Source organism: Carassius gibelio, chromosome A20 (assembly GCF_023724105.1).
Source record: "Carassius gibelio isolate Cgi1373 ecotype wild population from Czech Republic chromosome A20, carGib1.2-hapl.c, whole genome shotgun sequence".
In the NCBI taxonomy this organism is placed as follows: domain Eukaryota; kingdom Metazoa; phylum Chordata; class Actinopteri; order Cypriniformes; family Cyprinidae; genus Carassius; species Carassius gibelio.
Genome location: NC_068390.1, coordinates 24299709 through 24317156, shown reverse-complemented (window position 1 = coordinate 24317156; position 17448 = coordinate 24299709). Strand labels below are relative to the sequence as shown.

Genomic DNA, 17448 nt, shown 5'->3' with positions numbered 1-17448 from the left:
TGAGGTGTTGATGTTCTCTTCCACTGGCTGCCTTTTCCCTATAATTAGCTGGCACTTGTTTTTCCAGGCCATTGATTTAGGCCGTTTTCCATTTGTGAGTTGAATGACAGCCCATGGCTTAGGTTGTGTCTCTGGAGCAGAGATGGTGATCCGTTTGGGATATAAGGGGCAAAGACTGGGTGTGATCGAGCCCCAGTGCAGTCCACTGCTACCCCTAGTATGTATTTGCAATGAAGATGTCATGTCCTCAATAACCTGAGGTTGATTATTGAAGGCCTGTTGGTTAGTATTGTAAAGTATCTGTCATTGTTTGGTTTGCTTTACATGGCATTCTTGATCGAAGGCATGAAAGGAGGAACTCATTTGCAAAGTGATTGTGGTTGGCAAATGAATAGCTAGATGTTGTTTTTAAAGTGGCTCAAATTTGTTATGGCTGATACAGATGTATAAAGAGTAATGCAGCCGGTGACATGTAAGACCAAGATATATGCATGGTATTATATTTAAATTCCATGCATTTGTTTCATTTGTTATACACACACACACACACACACACACACACACATATATATATTTAGAATGACAAATTAATAAAAAAAAATAATAATACACTCAGTTTTTCTTTTTTGCAATATGCAGTAAAATGCATCCATGGTGGTGAGCATAATAGACTTCTTTCAAAAACATTATCTCTGCTAAGAGGATGTTTGCTATCACTGTCTATGTGTGTAATGACTGCTCGTCTGTACTGCATAGTTCTGGACAGGAGGCTGACTCACTATCAGTGCTGATTCAGAACCTGTTACTCACTTTCACTGCTTGACATTTCTGATATCTCATGTCTGATCTTTCATATTATTTTAACAAAAGGGGATGTTGGGGTAATGGTAGCCAAATGGGTAAGATGCTAGACTGCGAATATATATGTAGGATTGGCACAGTGGTTGAACTAGGTATTGCAGTTCAAATAAAAAAATACTGGAGAGGGTTTTTTTTCACCCGGCCCCTCCTATTTAGACTCGATGCTCATGTAGGTTACCAGATTGACGACACCAACAGGAACGAGCGCACTTGATGATGAATGAAATTAAATGTGCTGTTTTCCTTCAACTGGCAACCCAGGATGTCTAAATACAATTGGGTAACTAAACGGGCGGTGAGCGGGTTTCACAAACCAAAACAGAGACTGACATTCTGGCCCAGAACGCACATTTTCAAAGGAGAATAACTGACTGTAGCATTGTTTTTCAAATAAACAAGTATGTTAACTTAGCACATTTCGTTAATATCTGCAAACATATTATGGTGTTTTTATGCTTTAGTAGAGTCAAAATTTTACATACAGCATCTATAAATTTTGCAATAGCTGCAATTAAAGAAGTTAGAGACTTTCCTTGCAAGTCGTTTTGGATAAAAATAAATAAATGTAAAAAAAACTCTCAAGCAAAACTGGGTCACGGATTGTTTTATCTTCCAATTGACTGGAAGAACTTGTATTCAGTTCTGGTTTCAGCTTTATCTTTCTATCTTATCCTATTTTTCACTTAAGCATTAGATTCAGTATCGGGTGCAAAACCAATCTTTTAGAATGGCAGTTTATCTGTGTTGGGATCTTGAGTGTTGCTTGTTGTGTAAGTCGCTTGTTGTTTTCTTTTCTGGACTTTCTAATGAGACCCACATGTGGAAGTGAATTGGAAGCGGTGACCCCGTTTGGTTAAATAATAAAATCTTCAGTAGTGGACAGACCGAGGCTTGGATGGCAGTGATAGAGCTAGATCTGAAAGTCTGACCCATACTGTCGTCGTTTATATCACTCCCTGCATTAATAAAGAACTATAAATTATGCTATTAAAGGCATACTTCACCAGTCATTTACTTGCCATCATAAACCTGTATGACTTTATTTCTGAGGAATGCAAAAGAAGATTTATTAGAAAAAATGCCTGTCCATACAATGAAAGTCAATGGGTCCGATGTTGTTTTGGTTTTCAGCATTCCTCGAATTCTTTTCTTTCGTGTTCCCCAGAAGACAGACAGTCATACAGGTTTGGAACAACATGAGGGTATGAACGTGATGACAGGACTCTGTTTTGAACGAACTGTACATTTAATTATGTTTCTGGTTGTTTTCAGGAGTTTTTAGTTGTTAATATGAGACCGTATCAAATCACATTTATCGTTTTCTGGCTTTTAGTTTATATTTGTTTGCATTCAGGTCATCTCTTTGCTTGTGTGTACTCCTATATAATAACAAGATGACCTTTTATGTGTAGTAAAAATGTATAGTTTTTCTTTTCTGGGAAAACTGACCAAAACTATTGATGATGCACCCTTGGGGGTGTATTCATTTTTAAAAGAATTTTATTTATCTAATGTAAAATTCCACAGCATTAATAGAAGTAGTAGTTATAATTTAGTTAATTTAGTAGTTATAATATAAATATTTATTTATTTATTTGGAGGGGGATGAATACACTTTTATTTAGCATTTATCTAAATAAATGTAGTAATACCACACCATTATTTGTATTATTGTAGTTATTTTAAAATAATATTTATTTATGATTAAGGTGGTGTGTACATTTTTTCTAGCACCTAACACGTAATTTTTAGTATTATTCATTTCGGTTACATTTGATTTGTATAGATTCTTTCGCAATACAAATTTCTACAAAGTGATATTACAAAAACACTCACACACACAAACACACACACACACACACACACACATATATATATATATATATATATATATATATATATATATATATATATATATATATATATATATATATATATATATATATAAAATATAACATTGAAAATAAAAACTGAAGTGCCATGCACTTTTGTGTTCATGTTTCTCATTTCATGTTTGCTGTTAGCAGCTCTTTGTGGTTTATCACTCAGCATAAGAAACTCTTGAGATCTTATTGACACTTACAGTGCAATTTGAAGACATGCAGTGATACTAGACATAGAGAAAATTGCTATGCTTGATACCGAGTCAGTTTTTACAAGTCTTGGAGCCGCCGTTTCATTTGGCACGCAGCGCTTTGCCGTTAACCTTAATATTCAAAAACAGCATCCACCCACACACCTCAGGCCCTCTCACAGACAATGACCACTTCACTTCTCCTCTTTGTCTCTCACCGATGCCTTTTTTTCTTTTCTTTTTTCGTTGGTGCGACCTCTTACGCAACCTCCGAGAGTGGGAAGACAGGACAGTCTCTGGTGCATGTTCCATCTCCTTGTTATAATTAACCTCTTTTTATCTATGAATATCAGCGATTGACAAACCTGCGATGGAGTTGAGGTTGAGAGCGCGGAAGCAGACCAAGCGTTCAGTAGCTGAAAGAAGCACGTGAACATCATGGCTGCATGTTTTTAGATCATGTGTGTGTGGGTGTTGAAGTAAGAGAGCAGTGCCGTTCAATGATCCCAGATGATTTTTTTCTGCACAGGTATCCTAGAAACTCTCATACAGCATTACCTTTCTAGTGAATGAGGAACATCTGAGATCAGGGATATGAAAAAAATGGGATGAGTCACCATTTCTCCTCTGAGAAAGCCTTAAATCCTAAGTTTATTCTTGATCATATTTTATTTTATTCGGCCTAAGGCAACATCGCCCAACACCTGTTTAGATATGCTTATTTCTAGTGCGATGCACAGATGGTTCGGTCTCTCCTTTGTGTGTGTTCATGAGGAAAGGACAAGTGCTTAGGGGTATTTTAGCAATTATAGGTCACACTATTAAAAATAAAGATGTTTCACGATGCTATAGAAGAACCTTTTTCTCTAAATGGTTCTATAAAGAGCCTTAAACATCTGAACATTTCTGTTTCACAAAATGTTCTTTGTGGCAAAATATGGTTCTTTAGATCATAAAAAGGTAAGAAAGAGATGGTTCTTTAAAAAAACCTTTGACTGAATGGTTCTTTGTGAAAACAAAAATGGTTCTTCTATGGTATTGCTGTGAAGAAACTTTTAGGCACCTTTATTTTTAAGAGTGCAGAGCCCTATAAATGAGTTTTATTTTTTCCAAAATTCCATTTTATTTTTTCAGATTCTTATTATTATTTTTTTTATTGGCAGTCCAAAAAGTATAAGTAATTGAAATCATGAAACTTAACAAAAAATTGCAAAAATTTAATAATTTGCAAGTACATGTAAAATGTATCAACATTTGTAATGTTACAGAAGATTTCTATTTCAAATAAATGCTGTACTTTTAAACTTTCAATTCCTCAGACAATCTTGAAAAATTGTGTGATGTTTAAACAAAATATTAAGCAGCACAACAGATTTCAACATTGATAATGATAATAAATGTTCCTTGATTACTTATTAAAAGTTAACAGTTGCATATTTAGGGCCCTATAAAATCTGTTTTATTTTTTCCTAAATTCTGTTTTCTGTTTTATTTTCTGGACTCTGTTTTAAAGGTTTAATTAATGGTTTACTGATTTAATGAAATATTTAATAATCAAAAAGCTTGTCTAATCAAATTAATTGATACTATTTGAAAACATTTTATTTATGTATTTTTTCACATATATTTGTTTATTTATTTATTTACAGTAATAGGGATCTGAAAAATGTTTTATTTTTTATTTATATTTTATTTATTTATGATGCAAATTTATTAGTGGTGATAATCAAATGAAGGCATAAAACATTAACAATTTAGTCTTTAAAAATGTAACCAAATGAAAATTTAGCAATTCTTTTTATTTTTGGCAAACAAAGTGAAAAGATTGAGGTTGAGGTTCACTGCTTAAATTAGAACATGGAAGTATTAAAATAAAGTTTTATTATTACGTTGAAAAGGACTGTGTGTATATGATACGATGATAGTTTTATCAAATGAAATGCTGAAAACACCAAAAGCATTACGTAACATGCTTGAGTATGTGTAATACCGTGGTTTTATTTGTAGTACGGCCCTACTTTTGATATATTCGTTCAAAATTTGACAATTTCTCTGACATTCTTTGTTAGACTGGATTCCAACATTTCGTCCGTGTTTTCCACATCAACGAAATCATAGGAGCATAATAGGTGTTCTCCTGGATGATTATACAACTACATGAAGGAAAATGATAGAGATTTAAGAAATGGAATGTGAATGTTTACAAAACCTCTGCAATCTGGCAACATTTTGCGGGCTTGTCGTCCCACTGGCATTGACCCTATTTGTGCTTATATCATCTAGAAAGCAATGCATCTGTGCAGGTCTATTTGTTACTTGTTTGCCTTATTATGTCTGGATTCGACCTGATATTTTTTAACATCTGGATTGGTTGTTCCTGTCCTGTTTTGGTTACCATCTAAAATAATCGAAAATACTGTCTATAAAGAAGCATAATTATATGAATTACTTTTATAAGGATCTTAAATGCACAAATGTGGCACCTTTCATTCGCTCCCAGTGGCTACTTTGTTCTTTTTTTTTTTTTCAGCTGCTGATATCATGGATATCCCATTTCCTGTTTTTATCCTGTCAACCAGATTAGATATTTTTAATCGTGAATCTTTGGTATTAGCACACTACATTCCTCTAATACTGGCGTTTAGAAATGTACAATTATTGAAGCAATTCACACTGCAATTTTTGTAAACAAACATCATATCAAAAGGATTCAAGCACACATGAAAGCTCAGGAAGTGAGCCTGGAACAACAATTTATTTTAATTTTTTTGGAAAATGGTATGGTGATTTATATTTTGAAATCATCAAAATATGGTACAATGAATATATTTCAAAATATGGATTGAAATCGATGGATCTCAATGCCATGGTGATTGAATTTCACCAATAAATTATATTTTTCCTGTTTTTAAGATCTTTTTTCTATTATTTGCTCATTACTGTAGTGCAAAGATGGAAATCAAGAGTAAATTAAAATGAGCTGATATTACATTCAGTGAGACAAATATAACCATGATGTGTGTTTAACCTTTCAAAAGTTTGGAGTCGGTAAGATTTGTTAATGTAAGAAGTCTTTTATGCTCATCAAGGCTGCATTTATTTTATAAAAAAATACAGGAAAAACAGTAATGTTGTGAAATATTATTACAATTTATAATTTTTTGTGTAAAATGTGTAAAATGTAATTTTTTCCTGTGATGCCAATTAGAATTTTCAGCATTATGACTCCATTTTGCAGTAAATATTTTATTTTAGTATATTTAAAATAGAATGTATTTAAAATATTTAAAATATGTTTTTGATGAATGGAAAATTCAAAAGAACAGCACTTATTTGAAATAAAAATGTTTTGTTTGATTTACTGTCACTGATCAGTTGATGTGTAGATGCTTGATTCACGGAAATATTTCTAGCGAAAAGTTTAATCTCATGAGTCAGTAAGAGATATGCTGTAGTCACATCAGGACACTCTTTTACTCTTTCCAGTCCACAAAAACACACAAATACTGTACATTTAAAGCAATATGTGCCTAATGCATTTAATCACCAGGTCTTCACCAGTTTGAAAAGAAAGGTGTGTTAAGGATGGAATATTTTCTTAATTTTGTCTGGAAATTGTTATTAGATGGCAGACAGACTAGGGCTGTGCGATTAATCGAAATAAAATCGCGATTTCTAAATAGCTTTATAGCACGATTTTATGCAGCCCCGGCCTCCCGCAGTATGTTATCTGAACCAATCAGGATGCAGCGCACCTAAGTGGAGCACGAGAACAGTGCAGACTGGGCATATGCCTAACTCCAGGTTCACACACTCTGTCTGTGATGCGTAGCCTTTTTTTTTTCGAGCCCATGTTAACGGATCAGAACGTTCACACTGCACGCAGTAAAAAGATGAGAACAGAAAAGGTTACAAATAGAAAGATGAGAAAAGATTTAATATCTTGCGCATGAGCACAGAGAGAGTTGTGAGTGCACAGGACACAGGTTGAGCGAGAGGAGACACGTTGTAAGGCAGTGTGTATCTGAGCCTTATACAGTCTATGATCTGAGCAAATCTGTGTGCAAGCAGATAGATTCACCCTCGTGCATTATTTTAATGTGCTTTTGCGTTACAATAATGTGCTCTCATTGCTGCTTCTGAACCGGAGTACGTGTGAACCTTGGGCAATAAATATATTGGGCAAAACATATAACACCTGAGGCACCGATGCATGGCAAAAAAAAAAAAACATTCCCTGACTACGGGTTTTATTTTATTTTTTTATTAAAATGTTTAGCGATATGTCTAGATTTTGTTTGACATCTTTACTTAGTGATTATTTTGTCTTAAGTCTGTTCTAGAGACATGTTACAACTTTTTGATAAAGCTCTCATTGGTTTTCTTTTGGAAATATGTTTCAAATTTATACTGAAGGCATTTATGACTGTAAAGCATGTCTGTGTGTGTCAACATCGTGATTAAAATCGAAATTGCTAAATGTATAAAAAAAAAAGTGATAGGTTTTTTTGGTCCATATTGCACAGCCCTAAGACAGACCGTACAGGAAGCAGGTCTTGTTTCATAGATTTTAACTATAGCTGCTTAGACACATTTAAGAAAATGTCTGTGATGCTTATGATTTGGTTGAGATAAATTTTCTGTGGCCCATTTGAATTAAAATTAGCAACATAAGGTATGCATGTGTGTGGATGGGCGAGAAATCTGCAGTTATATTTAGCATAGGAGTGTATAGTCTGGATGTGACAATATTATATGCATTGTATGTGATTAATTGTGTAATTATGTACACTACCATTCAAAAGTTTGGGGTCAGGAAAGAAATTAAAACTAAAAATGTTATTCAGCAAGGATGCATTAAATTGTTCAAAAAGTGAAAGTAATGAGATTACATTTTTCTAATAAATTGTGTTTTTTTTTTTTTAGCTTTTAGTTTATATAAAAAAAATGAAGCAGCAAATGTTTTCAATATTGATAATAATGAGAAATGTTTCTTGATCAGCATATTCAAATGATTTCTGAAGGATCATGTGACACTGAAGATTGAATTAAGCTGAATTATGCTGAAACCTGAGCTTTGTCATTACAGGATTTAATTACACTTTAAAATACATGTAAAAATATTTTGTATTTTTGATCAAATAAATTCAGCCTTGGTGAGCCGAAGATATTAAGGACATCAAAAGAAATCCTTGTTGAGCAGAAGACATCAAAAACATATTCTAAACAAATCTTTGAATAGTAGTGTAAAAGAGATTTATGAAAGTATGCAAAGAATTATTTACTTGTTTCTTGTAGTTCAACTGGCTCTACTAGAAGCACGAACTTGGTTTTGAAATGCCAAGAATGTCTAAATTCATAATAAAGGTGCACCATGCAGCAAAACAGTATTTAGGTTTGATATATTTAGCTTTAAGCTTTAGTTACAGTATTCAATAAAGGCAAGGAGAAGCGTTATGAAAAGAATACTATACCACAATCACAAACATTCCTATTTGCTTGGGATTCAATTTCCCGAGTTAATTGAAAAACTCTAGGTCATTTGTGCTGTGATTTTGCCACTGTTGTCTTGTTTTATTCAGACAGGATCACAGAGAATGTCTGTGAAACTCAGATTTACCTAATTTCTTCATGGCAAATGAGACCTGTCCGAGTTAGGCTAAAGCTATAAGACAAAGCAGGCTCGATATGTCCCGTTGTGCTTTTTCCCCACTTGATTGACATGTTTTAACTCTTTCGAGGTCAGTTTGTACTGTACATTGTTATGAAACTATGCTTGAGCCTACAGCATTTCTTTGAATTTTGTCTTTCATTTCAGCTTAGTTGTTTAATCTCTTTGATCCTGCTTGAAGTTCAGGATGTTGTTGCGGCTGATATTTAGTCTACCTTTTGGATATTTTGGTCCTGTCTTGTGTGTGCGTCTGGCAGAATGAATGGTTTGTGAACGGTTGGTTGTGATCAAAGCAGACTGATTCACCAGCATCGCTGAACAGCGTTAAAACAAACAACTCCACATCTAAACCTAGATGCTCTATATTTTTGTACAAAGAAACATCTAAATATTTCGATCTTGAAGTTTCTATTTTAAGTTCTTAAAGTTTTTTTTTAGCATGTTTGCATCAGCAATGTTTGAGCAGCAAATCAGCATATTAAAATGATTTCTGAAGGATGTGACACTGAAGACCGGAGTAATGATGCTGAAAATTCGGCTTTGCATGACAGTAATAAATTACATTTTAAAATATATTAAAATACAAAAATGTTACAATAATAATGTTTTTACGGTGATTTGAATCAAACCAGTTTAGCTTTGGTGAGCCTAAGAGACTTCTTTCTTTTTTGTTTTGTTTTCTTTCTTTCTCTTTTTTTTTATTATACAGAGTAGACCCCAAATTTTGAACTTGCAGTGTACTCATAAACACTCTGAACACTTTATCAAACCGCTAAGCAATGTCCTGGCAGGTTGATCGGTTACGAGTCATCCAAAAATATTTTTAATGATATTAGTAACAAGTTAGCCCCAGATTCTGAAATAGCTAAGAAAAAAGCTGTAGAAACTTTGGGTGATATTTTGGGTCAGGTGGGTTTAAAAAGAAATATAGGCAATATATTACAGAAATCTTGAAATGTCTACTTTTAAATGAAAAAAATTCAAACCAAAATAAATAGGCTACTATCTGATTATGTAATCCATGTGAAACGTGGATTTCTCTCTGGCGTTCATGACGAGTCTGCATCGTCAACTTCATCTTAGCAGAGACACAGAAAACACCAGTTTATCACTAAACAATTAAATGTCTCCTTGCTAATTTAGACATATTCATAATCATTACCGGTTCTTTGTGGCAAGCCTTATGTGTGCGGTCATAACTCTTATTATCCTGTTGGCTATAGCCTATTTAAGTAATTAAATTAATACAAAGGGGTGACGCATTTACTACTTTTAAAAAATGTGGGTCAGGAAGCGGGTCGGGTACAATATTTTCTTTTTCTTTTTCTTTTTTTGCGGTCCGAGTTGCGGGCGGGTTAGTTGAAAACATCGGTCGGGTGCGGGTTGTTTATACTGTACATTGACCCGCGCATCACTGCTGGCAAACATTCAGAACAAGCACCTCCTAAACACATTTTCTTAAGAAAAATATGCAAAGCAGTTATTGCCTCAATTTCTTGTATGGCCTTTTCTAAAAGATCCTTAAACAAGCACATAATGAAGCACTAATGACAACCTAGCAGGATTTGTTTTCATGCTGCATTCTGAGCAGTTATTTGATCTCTTTTCATGAGTAATTTGAGAGTGTTTGATGTTCTCAGAAGTGGAGCAGTGTGAGGAACGGTAACTGCTGTTTGCATGCACCTTAAACGGGGAAATGTGCCGTGGAGGAAGTTAAAAAAGGGAAAGTAAGATTCCTCTGAGCAAATCTCATAATGTTCTGTAATTATAATGTTCAGTAATTGTGATGAGGGTCTGCGTTCACTCACCCTTAAGTGTGTCCAAACTTGTATGTCCTGCCCAAACGTGTTTTATATTACTTTTAACATATCCCCTTTCTACTGTTATAGTTCCCATAAGCTGTATGATTATCAGGTTTTTTTATTATATATATATTGCCCTAATATCTTGGCTGGCAGCCTGGATTTATGAAAGGAGGAAAAGAAAATTAAATTAAATCTTTTAGGAAGTAAATATCACCTCGAGGATTCATTGAGCTGCCTCATACCCTTCATCTCTGGATTATTTCATCTAAATATGTCTGTGTCCCACTTTCACTTTATCCCCTTTGTCCAAAAGTCATCCAAATCAGGTGGACACTGGACAGTGTTTCACCTTTAGCTCCAGAAGGAACTGAATATGAGATCTGAGGGCCAGATGTTTACTAAAATAGGAAATATAGTTTGAGTCGTATGTTTGTGTGTTATATAGCACGTGTTTGTGCATTAAGTTTGACTTCCTGTTGTGGTTAGTGGTTTAGGGCCATTCTGTTTGACAGATCATCGATTCGAAGTGCTCAAAGAGAGATGCTTGCTCTTCTAAAGTAAACCCAGTTGGGTTTAATGTATTGTTTATTTGAAAGGGCATGTTTTGTTTCAAAAGAGCACAAAAAAAAAAAAAAGATAATGAAATAGACCTTGTGTGTGTTTGTTCTTGTGTATGCGTGCATGAGTTTTTGTGCCTTATTTGTCCTTTTTAAGAGATTCTAGCACTGTACATACTTTTTTAATCTACTTCTCTGTCATGTAGACAGTGTTGCTATTGTTGGTAGTTTTGACCAATATGAGACATTATATGACCTGAAAATGGGTTGGAGGTTTGTTCTGATTTCAGACAACAGGACAATGGGATAGTGCAAATGCAAATAATGAAATGCAAATAACCATGTAATTAGGAATGCACTGTATATTTTTTAATACTGAGTATTTACTGATATTTATTCACCTATTTCCTCTATTTAAATTAAATTAGCCATTATCTAATGCTGACATAGTTAATCTTTAGAAACACTAATAATTGAATAACACCATTAAATTTAATATTTAGCAAATGTTTTTTTTTCATACTGTATATTATAATTATGTGATGCATAAATGTACTTCTAGCATTCACATTTATTTTTTAATGTTATTTTTTTCTGTTTAGACAAAATGTTAAATAGTATTATTTTTAATTATTTAAAAATGCAAATAGTGTAGAAAAATAAACTGTTTTAAAAAAGTAAACATTTCCCAACACAAATTGTGTGAACCACTATTTGTGAATATAATTGGCTGCTGAATACTTGAAACTAGTGCAATTTGAGACTTATTCAGTCAAATTATTTAGCATTATTGTTGTGTGTATCTAGTTCATATCTGAACATGTGAACCGCTGGTCTGTCTGTTTTACCGCAGCAGCTCATGTGCTACAGATGTGCAGTTGTAGAGGTAAGAACTGTGTGTGCTGTGTGGACGTCAGAACAAAGGACGGGGTGACTTCCTGTTTATGAGATGTGCTGAGAGAGGAGGGGAGTGTGCAGTGATTGTTGAGGGACTGCGGAACGGTTTCCTGTTTCTCCACTGCCAGTTGCCTGCTGGGATCCAGAGTGACCAGTTTGTGATTGGTGTTTGGACAGTGGAGGGTGGGGCTATTTTACTAACCTCAGGAAATTAGCTGGCATTTTTACTTTTCCTTCACATCAACACAGGACGCTTTATGACTTTATAGTCATAAAAGAATGGAAAATAATAATAAAGAAAAATAAATCATTGAAGGATCCTGAAATAAATCGACAAAAATATAAGCACAACCATTTTCAACCTTAATAATAGAAATAAAAATGTTTCTTAAGCAGCAAATAAACACAGAATGATTTCTGAAGGATCATGTGACACTGAAGACTTTAGTAATGATGCTGAAAATTCAGCTTTGTATCACAGGACTAAATTACATTTTAAAATGTGTTCAAATAAAATCAGTCAAGTTAAGTTTTTTTTTTTTACTAAGGCAAAAATTACACAAAAATTTTTTAGAGTTCAAATCATGAACTGGAATATACATTTCCTCTCTGCTGTGCTGTCTTTGATGTCACTGCTCAATATGGTTATTTGTGAGGAATTTGCACGTTCTTTTGATGCCATCAGCCAATCAAACTTGTCATTTTCTGCATCTCCAGAGTGATTAGTCGAATGGCATTTATGGCTCAGGTGATTAATTCAAGTACTTCAGTGGCTCTGATGCTAATTCCTTAGGAATGTTATTTTATAATTACTTGCACTAATGTTTTAAATTGACAGGCCTACATTTAATGCTCTGTTTGGCTTTTAGTTAGTGAATATGAAAGCACAGACAAAACCTCTTCCTGTCACTTCAAGAGCTCTGAGTAGACACGTAGCTGTTTTCTGTGGTTTCTCCAACTAGTCTATTTGTGCTCATCATGCGTCTTTGGGCCTCACTTAATTGTACTTTTCATTTCATTTAAAACTAAAAATGATCAGAGTATGTTTGAGAAAATACTATTTAAAATGTTTTAAAGTATTGTAATTCTACTACAGAATCTCATGTTTAATTCAGTTTGTTACTTGCTTATTTGTTAAATCTACTAGCATTTTGTGAATATTGTTTCAACATAAATCCTACAACATTTTTTTTTTCTGTGTACCTCCAAGTGAAATCGAATATTCAAATTAGATTGTAAATAGTGGGGCCAGACCTGAATAAGTTCAGTTCTTTGGTTATGGTTAAATTGATTTTGCTTACATCTGAGATTCCATAGTGGCATCAACCAATAATCAAATACTCATTTTCCCTTAAAATACTACAAACCTCGTGTCTGATGAATTGACAACATTCAACTCCATCTTGGTGTGCTTTTCCCATGTGTAGAACTAAAGGCAAAGGCAGAGGGTGTTCAGCGATTGCAAAGAGAAGTATCATCACTTTGTGAAACTCCAGTGAATAGGTGTGTTTTCCAATAGAACACTATTGAGTGTATTCCTTGGGAAACACAGGAAGTAGCTTCCACCTCAGGCCGTGAGAAAAACACATTTTTTGAGATGCGCACATAAAAGCGCATACTGCAATTGTTTGTATGCAGTAATGTTGAATGTGCACTATAACCCACATGCATGTGAGCACTTAACAAATTCTGCGCTAATTGCTTGTAGGTATATTAGAGACAAAATTGCATCCATTTACAAAATAGCATGCATGTGTTGTAGAGAGCTTTTCTCTGCAGTGCAGCTATACTCCTACACACAACATCGGCACTTGATGCTGACGAGTATGGCATCTACACAGTGTGTTATTTACAGGCAAACATTCAGTCCACCTAGAATTTGATCAAGTAGATGGGCATACTGTCACCTGGATAGTTGGTCAATCAGATCACACCTCACTTTTCATGCGCTTTGTAAAAAAAAAAAAAAAAAAAAAAAAAAAAAAAAAAAATGCGTTTCAGAAAGGTGGAAAATAGTGTAGAAACAATAATGTACATTAAACCTTAAACCGCAATCTGAATACTGAATATTCTCTCTCTCTCTCTCTCTCTCTCTCTCTCTCTCTCAAAATGGCCATATTCCAGTAGTTTCCATCACTGGCTGTAGCTGTCGGTCATTTAACATTTCTATCGTAAAAAGTATCGTTAAAATTTGATTATTATTAAATGGTTTGCATCTTCATCTTACCTCGCTCTGTTAAACCGACGCTTCGAGACGATTCCAGAAATACATAATATCTGAATTCTTAATTGTCTTTTTACATTTATTTTTATTGTGAGACTTCCGTTTGAGCTAATTTTCATAGCATTATCCGTATATAGTGCTTTGCAGAAGCACTTTTTAGAATCTTTTAATATAAATCATTATAACTTTTTATTCATCAGTTAACTTTAATTCTTATTCCTCATTGCATCCTTTTTTTCTCTTATGAGTGATGCGGATGGGTCAATGATGAGTAATTGTTTTACACTCTCAGCAGTGTGCTGTGTTGACATCTAAACCGTAAGCTGTGGTGGTCCATCCACATCTCTGATACCACTGATGACTCATCTTTCACGATTCACAGAAGATGTTAAACAGCTGATGTTCCACCTCAGAGCAGCTCTGCTCTAGACACCATGCCCATCTATGTCTGGATGGCTTCCGCTCATTAGCGGAGACCTCGCTCTCTTTAATTAGCGATCTGTAATTGGTGGCTGTGGGCTAAAACTACTGCTGTGCAGTCTTTTCTAGAACATGTGCTCCCAGCATCCATCTTTCTGCAATAAAAACAAGGAAAAACCCCAGACCATGATCTCGGCAAACTGTTTTGTCAGTTTAAACGCCATCATCCTGTTATCAGGCCCCGATTATCATGGGACCACACGGCACTGTTTTGTAGTTTTATATATCAGCTTATTGTTGTGTATGTTTTGGTAAGATCAGTGTTTCCTGCATAATTCTGCGTATAAATATATAATACCGTTTTTATATATTATTAAAGCCTTATTTTAGTGTAGTTTTTTTATTTTTTTTATTTTAATGTAATTTTTTATATTTATTTATTTTCAATATTGTCATATGGACAACCAGTCTGCAATAATACAAATTTAAGATTCACACAAAATCACTGTTCACTGTATTTGACTGTTCATTCATTTCATTCAGTAAAGGGTTTATCAGAAAATGATGAGTTTGTGAATCTTATTGTATGATTCTTTACTGTTCTAACAGATTCAGGCACTTCATTCAGTAAAGGATTTGAAGGACTGACTTTTTAAGTCTTTTTGGCTGATTCATTACCACTCTGTTCATTTAGTGAAGGAGTCATCATACTGATTCAGATAGAAAACTCATGAGTTCTGGACTCTTTTTTTGATGATTTATTACCATTCTAACAAATAAAGCGAGTTAATTCAGTAAAGGAATAATTATACTGATTCAAAATAATAACTCATGTGTGAGTCTTTTGGATAATTCATTACTGTTAATGGGTTAGGGAGTTCATTCAGGAATGGATTCGTTTGTGAGGCTTTTTGACCATTCTGATTACGGCTGGGCGATATTTCCAAAAATATTATCCCGTTATATATTTTTTCCATATCGTGCAATATTGATATTCATCACAATATTAAAAAGACCTTGAGAATGAATTTTAAAATAATTTGTTTCCTCGCAATTAATCTCAACGGAGCTATCTTTTAATTTTCAGTACCATGAAATCGGTTTTATTTTTTAATCAGTCTTTTAAAATGTCATGAAATAAAAATGCTTAATTTGCAAAAACAATTTTAATTTACAATCAAATGAGATGCTGCATAACAGCAATGCATAACTGTATAAATTAATGAAAAATACCTTGGTTGTATGCTATTTCTTACAATTATTATTATCCTTGTTGGTTAATTTGCTTACAAGAACGAAGACATTGTAATAGAAATATGTGTTATGTTGGCACTGTTTACTTTTTTCTCATCACATTTAGTAAAGTCTGCCTATTTGATAAAAAAAATTATTTTGCTGTGGCACTGTAGATTCAATCCTAAATGTGTCGAAAATAAACTGCACAATGGCTGCATGAACAGATTGTGTTGCCACTCTTCATGCACAAAGTCAAAAGCTGTGTTTTCAGCTAATTTAGTCTTTTACACTCTCTGACCTGTTGAACTAAGATGCCATCATGTGGATCTGACCTACTCTGGGCATCTACTGTACTACAGCGATGGGGTTCAATGGCCACAAGCATCCACTGTGATGTCAGCTCAGGTGATTCTGCATCTCTGTAGTGCCTGACCGTGTCCACTTGTTCAGATATAAGAGAAAGCATGTGAATAGGGTTTGTACTAGTGCTTTAGTATAGATTGCTGGTTTAGAACATTGCTGGCTGACTAAGAGCATAATTGGCCCTGTACTCAGAGGGTTGTATTGATTTTTGGTAGTTTCTTTTCATCCAATGACTACTGACTATTGAACTCTGTTAAACGGGCACAAAACATTTTGTACATTTTACTGTTTCTCACGTTTTCAGTGTCTTTTGGAGTGTGACTGCAAGCGTCAGAGTGACGTACATACTAGACTCTTGAAAATAATAGGTTTGTGTTTGAAGGTGAAGAGTCCTGGCTGAAATGCTTAAGTGTTTTTGAAAGGCTTGAGAGAGTTAAAGGAACACTATACTATTTTTGAAAAATAGGCTCATTTTCCAACTCCCCTAGAGGTCAACATTTGAGTTTCGTCATTTTCAAATCCATTCAGCCGGTCTCCGGGTCTGGCGGTAGCACTTTAGCTTAGCTTAGCATTTCATTGAATCTGATTAGACCATTAGCATCTCGCTCAAAAATGAGCAAAGAGTTTCTTAGTTTCTAAGCATGTAAGACCGACGGAAAATTAAAAGTTGCGATTTTCTAGGCCAATATGGCTAGGAACTATACTCTCATTCCAGCATAAAAATTAAGGGATTTTGCTGCATACCTTTGGTGAAGCATGCTCCATGATATCATGCAGCGCCTGAAAATTGTCCCCAGCAAATATTTTCAGGCGCTGTGCAATATTGTTATAAGATCGGCTGAATGGATTCAAAAACTCAACTGTTTAACTCTAGGGGAGTTTCAAAATTAGCCTATTTTCGAAAAAAGTAGAGTATTCCTTTAATGCATTGATATATGGTCATAACATAAAGAGAGAATGATGTGACAGGAAATACAAGGCATTTTTATTTAATTTTGGTCCACAAGCCTTGTAGTTGTATGGGAAATTGAATAGGAATTGTAAAAGTGAGTTGTTTTTTTTCATTGACTCGAACAGCCAGTGTTCTATAATTTTCTAAATAATCCTGCATGTATTTTTGCTTGGTGAACAATAAAACTAATTTCCCATAAATTCATGTTAAAGGAGGAAACTTCCTTCCATATTTAGAGTACGTTCAAAAGTTTGGGTTTGGTAATATATGTTAAAAAAATTTTTTAAAAAGAAGTTTATTTTGTTTATGCAAACCTGCATTGTAAAAACAGTAATATTAGGAAATATTATTACAATTACAAATATTTTTGTATTAATATATTTGAAAA

General features: G+C 34.1%; 1 protein-coding gene across 5 annotated transcripts in view; it reads left to right on the top strand.

The window, feature by feature from the left end:
* The window catches only part of LOC127938988 (MAP/microtubule affinity-regulating kinase 3), a 55408-nt gene that overhangs the window by 11774 nt on the left and 26186 nt on the right, over positions 1-17448 (top strand). The window lies entirely within an intron of this gene.